Here is a 12,030-nt window from a genome sequence, read left to right as displayed (position 1 = left end):
ACCCCTCGTTACGTATAATTAAAGGCGTCACAAAAATAAAGGCTAGACGCCCTATTTTGATATCGTATTTTTGAATAAGTCGTTTGGGATTTATGTTGTATATTGTTGGTATGAATTGCTGCAGGTTGTTGTTGTTGGTTGGCTGTAGGTCTTAGGGACCTAATTGGAAATTCGGATAGGGCACATTATAGGGGAGGTGCTTCCCAATTTTCGTTAACGCCTTAACAAACTAAAGGACTAGCCGAGGAAACGACTAAGGAAATAGATTCCATTAACATTAAGGCGTAACCTCAGATGCTGAAAAGTTAAGAGTAGTTGATATTCATATTAATTTATATTGAATAGGTTCAAAAGACGATGAGGCGAGCAGGATAAAGGGTAACTCCCAAGAGGTATGTAAAGCTTTCTCTTGGCATGTTTTGGTATAAGTTCATACAACTATCTTTCTTTCCTTTTGGCAAGTTTTAGCCTTAAATAAAGTGTGTGTGGAATGTGGGGATAATTCCATTCCCAAAACTCCAAGTATGCCTCATAACCCATATCCACTGCTTAGTATTGGAATTTATGCAAGAATTGAGTATTGTCTAGTAAGGCTTCTATGTATTAAACACTAGTATTTGGAAAGCTATCTCTCATTTCCTTTGATACGTGTTTGGTACGAAAGTGAGATTATGATGCCATAATGATTCACCGAGCCCCATGATGGGCCGGGTATGAAATATGTGTATGCAGATCCCATAAAGAAAAGTACAGACCATATATAGTTTATTCTCTTTCTTCTTCTGGCATGTCTTAGTTGTAGGTTAAACATGATATGAGTTCCGGCGTAACTCCATTCTTAGCATCTCTTATTTACGTCTGAATATCGAACTTTTATAATAATCGAACTATTTCCCTGGAAACTTTTATATGTTAAAAAGGTAACAAATGTACAGGCTCCAAGTCTTACAGACTATATGTTAACAAATGTTCTGGTTCCATAAGCGATTTGGCTTTACTTTAGTACATGTCTAGGAGCCCCGAGATTATAATTGAGACAGCCCATAATGGCATTTAGAGGACACTCGAGATGACTACACCGCTACTCGGGTTCTCAAATAAAAGCTTAACTTTCTTATTTTGTCGAGTCTCTGATAATGATTTAAATTGCATATAGTTACTCACTACTCTACTCGTGTATATTGTAACACTTCTTTCCCTGAGTCCCAGGCCAGGATATGTTCTCGTGCACAATACACTGCATTATTCACTGAGTCCCTCAATAGAGGGCCAGGATACGTGTATAAATATATGATGATATGTGGTAATAAGGGGGTGATGGCACTGGGGCCATGATGGTTTTACAGAGATGATTTTACAGAGATGATTCACCGGACTCCCGAAAGGGCCGGCTATATGATATGACTCGAACATGCATGTTTTTGTAATTCACAAAGTACAGGTACAGGTTTCTGAATTGATATCTTATCCCCTATTTCTATATCTCAGATACGCTTCCAGTTGTATTATATTATGTTTTACATACTCAGTACACATATCGTACTGACCCCCTTTCTCGGGGGGCTACGTTCATGCCCGCAGGTACAGATACAGATTTTGGGAGTCCGTCAGCTTAGGATTCCATGCAGCTCAGCTGGAAGAGGCTCCATTGTATCGGAGCCTAGTTTTTGATACTGTCCACGGATGTATAGAAATTGTTTTATCCATTCAGGGGTACGGCGGGGGCCCTGTCCCGCCATATGTTGTCATTTATATGTTTAGAGGTCTGCAGACATGTATATGTGGGTTGTGTATGTCAGTTTGATTAAGCTGAGTCTACATGATATATGATATATGTTATTATGTTATGGCAGCCTTGTCGGCTTGCGTGCCCTATCGGGTTGTGGTACAAATGAAAAGGGCTACAGGTTTATGAAAATGTTATCGCCCAGTGGGGCTCTGTTACATGATATTGTCTTATTTATGATTCAATGTGACCTCAGCTAATAGATATATGTATGGGGGGTCCAAGTCGGACCCCAGTTGCGGCCTACGGGGTTGGGTCGTGACATATATATATGTAAGTTTTAATATCAATAATTATGTATATTAACTAATTATAAAGTTACCAATTAAAGAATGACATGTGTCTAATTGTTTCACACATTACTTGCTTTCAAGAGAGCGTGCACAATTCCACGTCAGCTTTTAGAATGTATTTATTATATTTTAAAATAATTCAAGAGAGTAATAGGATCCTAATAAAGTTATGATGTGTCGCTGGAATTTCGATCATAATTGAATATGACACTTATGCATTATTCCCTCAATGAATTATATTGGATCATAAAACGGGGATAAAAGAAGTTGCATAAATTTTACATAATATAATTAGCACTTAACATGTTTTTGTTATGGAGCAAGTGGATTATTCTTATCATGTGGGGCCCACTTAAAAGTGGGCAAGATGGGCAAGTTGCCCACTTGGTCTTCTCTACTTTGATGGCTATAAAAATGCCTTCTCTTCTCAAATGTAAAATGCGAGACATACAAAATTCTCTTTTATTCTCCTTTCTTTTCTCTTACTCTCTCCTCCTTATTTTGTTAAGCTAGTGTATTTTATAATACGTTATCAGCACGAATCTCTAATTTTCTCTAAATAAATTAACTTTTATATCAGGTATAATTACTGAAGAAATTTTTTTTTAGTTGTCTTTGTTATTTCTAAATTAATTTCTATATCATTTGTCATCATGTCAAATTTATCAAAACTTGAGTTTGTGGCACTTGATATTTTCGAAAAAAATTATTTATCATGGATCATTGATGCTGAAATTCACCCTAACGTTAAATGTCTTGGTGATCAAGAAAATAAAGCATCAAGCCAGGATAAAGCAAATGCCATAATTTTTCTCCGTCATCATATTCATGAAGGATTAAAAAGTGAATATTTAACTATGAAAGACCCCTTTGAATTATGGACTAATTTAAAAGACCGATATCACCACCTAAAATTTACGGTATTACCAAAAGCCCGATATGATTGTATACACCTTCGATTTTAAGATTTTAAAATTGTGACAGAGTATAATTCTGCTATCCACAAGGTAAGTTTCATGTTAAAATTATGTGGAGATTCTATCACTGAAGATGACTTACTTGAGAAAACACTTTCCACATTTCACACTTCAAATGTGTTGCTACAACAACAATATCGTGAAAAAAGGATTTAAGAAGTATTCTGAATTAATTACATGCCTACTTGTGGCTGAGGAAAATAATACTTTACTGATAAAGAATCATGAAGCTCATCCCACTGGTTCTGCTCCATTCCCTGAAGCGAATGTTGTAGCAGCGTATAACCAGTCTGAATCAAGATAAAATAATTATTGCGGCCCCGACCGTGGCCGTGGCCGTGGACGTGGGAGAGAACGTGGTAGAGAATGAAACAATTATTGTCATCATGATGGAAATAAACATGAGAACAATAAAGTTCCTCAAAATAATCCTTTGAGAGGTAAATTCAATATTTGTCACAGGTGCGGTATGAAGGGTCATTGGGCACGTGAATGTTGTACGTCTGATCATTTTGTGAAACTTTATCAAGTCTCTCTCAAAAGAAGATATAATAATGTAGAGGCACACTTAAATTTTTGGAATGATGATAATGAAGCAACTCCCTCAAGTAAATATGAAGATATTGAGGTGAATCTTGCTTATAAAAATGATACTTTTGAAGATCTACCAAATATTACTTATTTGGAAGCTGAAGATTTTATGAATGTTGACTAAAGAATTGATTATCTAATTGGGGATAAAAATAGTTATTATTTTTTTATTATATTTGATATTATGTTGTCCTTCGTAAAATATTTTTTTAAAGCAGTTCAATTTCTTAAAAGTTTCTTATGTTGTTAGTTTTTCACGTTCTTATAATGTATCTTTTTGTTTATGAAGAATATGGAAATTCCTCAATCATCAGTTGGATCTAACATCAATTATGATAATATGTATCTTATTGATAGTGTCACAACACACACTATTTTAAGAGATAAGAAATATTTCTCTTATTTGATTATGAAAGAAGCTAATGTTAATATAATATCTGATAGTACAAGATTAATTAAAGGATCCGAAAAAGCTAAAGTTGTACTTATCGGAGGAACAAATTTAACAATTAATGAAGCATTATATTGTAGTAAGTCTCAAAGAAACTTATTAAGTTTCAAAGACATTCATCAAAATGGCTATCATATTGAGACAACAAATGAAGAAAAAAATGAATATTTTTACATTACTACAATAATGTCGGGCAAAAGATTTATTCTTGAAAAGTTACTCGCTCTTTCATCCAGCTTATACTTCACAAGTATTAGCATGATTGAAACACATGCCATAGTAAATCAAAGATTTACTAACTCAAATGATTTTATTATTTGGCATGGCCGGTTGGGTCATCCCGGCTCTAATATGATGCGTAAAATAATTGAGAGCTCACATGGACACTCTTTGAAGAACCAAAAGATTCTTTAATTTAAAGAATTCTCTTGTGCTGCATGTTCTCAAGGCAAATTGATTACTAGACCATCAGTAATCAAAATGAGAAATGAATCCCCAGCATTTCTGGAACGTATACAAGGTGATATATGTGGGCCTATTCACCCATCATGTGAACTATTTAAATATTATATAATTTTAATAGATGCATCTACAAGATGGTCACATGTGTGCTTAACTCGTAATATGGCATTTGCGAGATTACTTGCTCAAATAATCAAGTTAAGAGCACAATTTTCAAATTATGAGATAAAGACAATTCGTTTAATGCTAGCGAGTTCACATCTCAAGCATTTAATAATTATTGTTTGTCCACTAGGATAACAGTTGAGCATTCGGTTGCTCATGTTCATACTTAAAATGGTCTAGCAGAATTATTGATTAAACGTCTCCAATTAATTACTAGACCAATGCTTATGAAAATAGAACTTCTCATTTCATTATGGGGTCATGTTATTTTGCATGCAACAAGCCTTGTGCGAATTACACCCACAAGTTATCATAAAGTCTCCTCATTACAATTGACTTTTGGTCAGGAGCCGAATATTTTCCATCTTAGAATATTTGAATGTGCAGTATATGTTCCAATTGCTTCACCACAACGCACAAAAATGGGACCCAAAGAAGATTGTGGATATATGTTTGGTACAAATCTCCTTCTATCATAAAATATTTGGAGCATATGACTAGAGATTTATTTACTACAAGATTTGTTGATTGTCATTTTGATGAATCAGTATATCCAACATTAGGGGGAGAAAATAAACAGCTGAAAAGATAAATAGATTGGAATGCATTATCATTATCTCATTTAGATCCTCATACAAATAAATGTGAATTGGAAGTTCAAAAGATAATTCATTTGCAAAATATTGCAAATCAACTGCCAGATACATTCACTGACCTATCAAGAGTTACTAAATCTCATATTTCAGCTACTAATGCTCCAATTCGAGTTGATGTTCCAGTAGGACAATTAATTAATGCAAATGAGTCTAAACCACATTTAAAACGTGGTAGACCAATCGATTCCAAAGATAAAAATTCTCAAAAAAGAAAAGAAGAAAACAATCAATGAAAGAACCTACTTAAGAAGAGCGAGGAGACATAACAATTGATAAGACCTTGGAAGAGGATAAGGCACCTGAAAATGATAAAGAAATTTCAATAAATTATGTCTCATCAGAAAAAATATGGAACCAAAATAATGTAATTGTCGACAATCGTTTTGCTTATAATGTTGCTATTGAAATAATACAACAAAATGGGGATCTTGAACCAAAATATGTCGATAAATGTAGACAGAGGAATGATTGGCCAAAATAGAAAGATGCAATTCAAGTTGAATTAACTGCGCTTGAAAAACGCTAAGTTTTCAGACCGATAGTCCGAACACCTGTAGGTATAAAATCAGTGGGGTACAAACGGGTCTTTGTGCGAAAAAAAATGAGAAAAATGAAGTTGTAAGATATAAAATATAACTTGTGGCATAAGAATTTTCGCAAAGACTCGACATTGATTATATGAAAACATCTTCTCCTGTGGTGGATGCAATCACTTTTAGGTAACTTATAAATCTAGCAGTTCATGAAAAACTTGGCATGCATTTGATGGATGTCGTTACAGCCTATTTATATGGTTCTCTAGATAACGATATTTTTTTATGAAAATTTTTGAAGAATTTAAAATGCCTAAAATATATAAAGATTTCCGGGAAACTTGTTCGATAAAATTTCAAAAAAGTTTATATGGGCTAAAACAACCAGGACGAATGTGATACAATCATCTTAGCAAATATTTGCTAAAAGAAGGATATAAAAATGATCCAATTTGCCCTTGTATCTTTATGAAAAGGTTTGGATTTGAATTTTTTATAATAGCCGTATATGTTGATGATTTAAATATTATCGAAACTCCCAAAAAACTTTCAAAGGCAGTAAAATATCTAAAAAAAGGAATTCGAAATGAAAGACCTCGGAAAGATAAAATTTTATCTTGGTCTACAAATTAAACATTTTGCAAATGGGATATTTGTGCATCAATCAACATATACATAAAACATTTTAAAGAGGTTTTATATGGATAAAGCACATTCATTGAGTATACCAATAGTTATAACATCTCTTGATATTAATAAAGATCCGTTTCGACCTTATGAAAATGATGAAGAGCTTATTGGTGCTGAAATATCATATCTTAGTGCAATTGGTGCATTAATGTATCTTGCCAATAATTCTAGATCAGATATAGATTTCTCTGTAAGCTTGTTATCAAAATTTAGTTCTTCTCCAACACGAAGACACTGGAATGGAATTAAGCATATATTCAGATACCTTCGAGGGACCATTGATATGGGATTGTTTTACTCAAATAAATCCACGTCACAATTGATTGGTTATACAAATGCAGGATATTTGTCTGATCCCCATAAAGGTCGATCGCAAACAGGCTATTTATTTACATGTGGTGGTACAACTATATCATGACGTTCAACAAAGCAAACTATGATTGCCACTTCCTCAAATCATGCATAGATAATAGTTATCCATGAAGCAAGTCGAGAATGCGTTTGGTTAAGATCAATAACTCAACACATTCAAGAAACATGTGACATTTCTTTGAAAAGAGACGTTCCAACAATATTTTATGAAGACAATGTTGCATGTATAGCTCAACTGAAGGGATGATACATCAAAGGAGATAGAACAAAATATATTTCACCAAAATTCTTTTTTACTTATGATCTTCAAAAGAAGGGTGAAATAGATGTCCAACAAATTCGTTCAAGTGACAATTTAGCAGATATGTTTACCAAGGCATTGCTGACTTCAACCTTTGAGAAAATGAGATACAAAATTGAAATGCATCATCTTTGATATATTAAGTGTTGTTTTCATTAGGGGAAGTAAAATACACGTTGTACTCTTTTTCTCTTAGCCAAAGTTTTGTCCCACTGGATTTTCCTGGTAAGGTTTTTAATGAGGCAGCACTCAAAGCATATTACCAGATGTATATACTCTTTTTCCTTCACTAAGCTTTTTTCCACTGGATTTTTTCTAGTAAGATTTTAACGGGGCACAACATTTATGGATGTTCACGATAACTATGTAAAATATTTCTTGTAAAGTTCTTAATGAGACACATTTCACGTGGACATCCAAGAGAAAGTGTTATGGAGTAAGTGAATTATTCTTATCATGTGGGGCCCACTTAAAAGTGGGCAAGATGGACAAGTTACCCACTTGGTCTTCTCTACTTTGATGGCTATAAAAATGCCTTCTCTTCTCAAATGTAAAATGTGAGACATAGAAATTCTCCTCTTTTCTCCTTTCTTTTTTCTTACTCTCTCCTCCTTATTTTGTTAAGCTAGTGTATTTTATAACAATTTTTACTTTTTAAATGTACTTAGATTATTCAGTTTGTTGCCCAAGGATGGAGTGTTTTTATCTTATCCTGATTCGTTAATCTTTCCGTCTCGTGACACCCTTTTTTTCAACTCTTCTTAAAAAGAGTATAACTTTATTATAATTAGAAATAATTTAACTTTAAAATTCTTCTTTTACTTTTAATAAAATGACTTACAACAACAAAAATATCTAAATATTATTTTAAGCCATTAGTTTCAAAAGTTTTTTTTTCTTAAATGTTATATGGAGTCAAACGATGTCACATAAAAAGCGACCGGGAAGGAGTACTATTTTTTATTTTCCAAGGATGGACTAACTAGCTACTTTTTTATTTTCTAAATCAAAATGAAAGAACAAAAAGTAGGAATAAAATGTGATTCCATGTGCTAAGATGTTAGATGGTGAACACAAACACACACACACACACATATATATATATATATATATATATATATATATATATATATATATATATATATATTGTATAACTAATGGGAAAAAGTTCAGGTAAAAAATAAAATAAAAGAAAATAAATATGCACATGAGCATGAGGCAGGCACAAAATAGCATGGAGGGGTGCACATGCATGTATTTGGATGTGCCAATATCTCAATAATTGCTAACTCAATACTTTTCCCCTGTTACCTTTACAGCTGAATTGAGTTCGTGATCTGACTTTTAATTCATCACGCTAATGATAATACTTTCTGTTTTGCTGTTTGATTTAAATTATGTATACGGATAGTGAAAAATAATAATTATACTGCTAATATAGTTTAACCTGGAATAAAATGTTAATAATAATTTTACTAAATTATCACTAATTAGTTATTATAAAAATTTATTTATAATTAATTTATCAATAATCTAATTATTTAAATATTTTATACGCTAATAATACACAGAACTTAAGCCGTCTCTTTTCCTTTTCTACTCAATACCCCCTTTTATTCCACTTGGGATGGGATGATTGGGACAAACTTAACTTCTTGTTAAGCTGAAAATTTGCCATAGATGCCCAGAAAAAGTAGATAGCCTTATTGATACACACATAAAAATGAAAAATGAAAGATAAGTTGCGTATTTTGTTCGAATAGATACATCAAATCTCCCTAAACTTGACAGCAAAATTTATTTTAGTATTTTAACTATACAACATTTAAATACCTCCTTAATAACTTTCAAATAAATTAAGTATCACCTTGAGAGCATAATACCAATTTCATCCGCCACATCATAGCATGTAAAACATCACATCATTAATTATTATTTTTTGGCTTATTCACCTTTTTCCTTGAACATTTATTAAAATTCATTACACTAATTATTAATTAATTATTTAAAAAATACATTTTCTAAAATCAAAATTTTCAATATAGACTCATTTTCATTAATTTTAAATATTTTTAACAAGTGAACCCACCTTCTTAAATTCTTTCTCTTTAATCCCCCCCCCCCCCTCCTCGTTTCTTCTTCCTTGATTTTCACCATTTCCAGCCTTCATTGATTTTTTTTCCGACCATTTCCAATCTTCAATGATTTTTTTTCTTTGACATTCACCATATTCGAACCCTCTCCCTCCTCTGCCCCAACCCCACAAATCTACCCTTTAGAACAAGGATATTTTTGAAAGTCACTTTTTTCTTGACAACGTAAATGAAAAAAGAGAGATTGTATAAAAAAGTTGATGGACACACACTTTTTGCGTCACAATTAATAGAAATTAAAATGCGTCACTCAAAATTCAAGAAGATTTATATTTGCGAAATCGACGAAGTTGGTGGAATGGAAGTAGTAGACAAAGGTGGAGGATGAGGATAAATGAAGAAATGACTAATATGGAAGAAGAAAAGTAGAAGAAGTGCTTCAATGGAGAAGAAGGTAATTTGGGAAGATAACAGATAAAGAGAAGAAAAAAATTAAATATTTTTTTTAAATAATGGGACCCACAAATTTCATTACCTCTGCATAAGAAAATTTGCATATTTTTTTAAAAGTTAATTTATAAAAAAATATTCAAAATATTAATTATATGTTGGCCAATAAAAAATGCCATATATATAATTTTATAATTTAGTTTTTCTATTTTTTTTCTTCACACGCTTTGAGGAGACTAAACTCAATCTCTCTGCCACGTCACTCTTTAAGAAAATATTTATTCACTTGAAAGATGTTAAGGAAGGAATTTCAACACTGTGTAGTTAAAATATTAAAATAAATTTTGTTGTCAAGTTCAAAGGGAGATTTAATTGATGTATTTATTCATTTTGTTCTATCAACATTTTATCCGAAATTGAATAAATGGCCTTGAATTTCTTGTCAATCAATTTTGATCAACAATAAAAATCAAATATTCTTTCTTTTGGTTATATTCACGTATAATAAAAAATGAAAAACCATGTAACCTTTGAATTTCAATGTACCTTCGTGATTAATAAAATGTCACCAACGAACAATATAATTCGCCAGATAATTATGTGCAAGAAAACAAAGAATACGTCGCTCGCACTTACAATGAAATTCTCATACAACATTAAAGAGTAGAGTTTAATTTTTCCGTGCCATCAATGTACATTAAAGAGTAGAGTTTAATTTTTCCGTGCCGTCAATGTACGTTAAAGAGTAGAGTTTAATTTTTCCGTGCCGTCAATGTACAAAACTTTCTTCACCATCGGATAATTTTATTGATATTTAACCAAAGTAACTTACTATAATACAACTATAATTTATATAAAAAGAATATCAATAATGTAGCATAAAAAAGAATATCAACAGCATGTTGAATCGTCCACTTGGATACTATCCCAAATTATTTCCATAACCAATCTTAATTACAATTATGATGTTTATAGTAGGTTTTCCTCAAGATCATCACTCAAAGTAATTCCTCAAAACATCAAACATTGTGAACCTTGTAAGAAATAATTTTTCAAGCTTCAAATGTCTAGGAATTTGACAAGCTTCTTCTACTTAGCGGTATGTCATCATACATTTCGAATAAATTTCAAAAACAATTCTCGTTTACAAGCATAAAAAGGCGCTTTTGGATACATCTTCATTAGCAAATAATTCTCAATGCACTAAAAAATAGGTGAATATAATCTCAAGAGAGAGGTGAATATTGTAAGTGTCGTCATATTGTCCCCGGTTCTTTCGCTCTGCTCATAGGTTGATGGTAGGGCTGTACAGGGCAAACCGATAAACCACACTAAATCGACAAATCGAATCAAATCGGAAAAAAAACCCGACTAGTGGTTTGGTTTGACTTGGTTTGGTGTTTGGAAAAAACCCCCGACCATTATAGGGTTGGTTTGATTTTAACTAAAAAAAGTCAAACCGAACCCAAACCGACCCGATTATAGATATACTACTTTTAAATTATGTTATACATAAAAATATTTATTAAAATGTAATTTATAAATATTTTTTTAAAATTTTTCATAATTTTTGTTTTCTTTCTTACATTTGATTTGGACTTTAGAAGCCCATCTAAATAATATACAAAAAAGCTCATCTTATAAAGTTATATTATAAAGTTAAAATTTCAAACAGTGTTCTGCCTCCATTTTATATGTTGATATTTTGTACTAGAACTCTTTTTAAGAAGCACTGCTCTGTGCTTTTTATTAGATACTATGAAAAATCCGAGAAATCCAAAAAACCCGAAAAACTCGAGAAAAATTAATATCGAAAAACTCGATTTTTATTGGTTTGGTTTGGTTTATAGATTTAATAACCCGACACAAATGGTTTGGTTTGTAAAAAATCTGAACCAATCTGGTCCATGTACACCCCTAGTTGATGGGAAGGAATTTTACTAATTGAACTTTTACTACTATTAAATATATATTTTACAATGGACAATGTTGAATAAATATATCAATTTTGAATAAGTGCGTAAAGTTCGCCACTTTAATTTTGAATCAATATTTAGAAGAGGTAAGATAGAAAAATGTTCACAATCAAAATAATGAAAATAAATGAGAAAATAATAACGCCAAGAATTGTACGTGAAAATTCTTTTAAATAAGAAAAATTTCACAGGTCGAAAGGAGCAACTAATATCACTATAGTAAAAAATTTTACA

The sequence above is a fragment of the Solanum dulcamara genome, chromosome 4 (assembly GCF_947179165.1).
Source record: "Solanum dulcamara chromosome 4, daSolDulc1.2, whole genome shotgun sequence".
NCBI classification, from domain to species: Eukaryota; Viridiplantae; Streptophyta; class Magnoliopsida; order Solanales; family Solanaceae; genus Solanum; species Solanum dulcamara.
The sequence above is the reverse complement of the archived record's forward strand: the minus strand, read 5'-3'. Positions refer to the sequence as shown.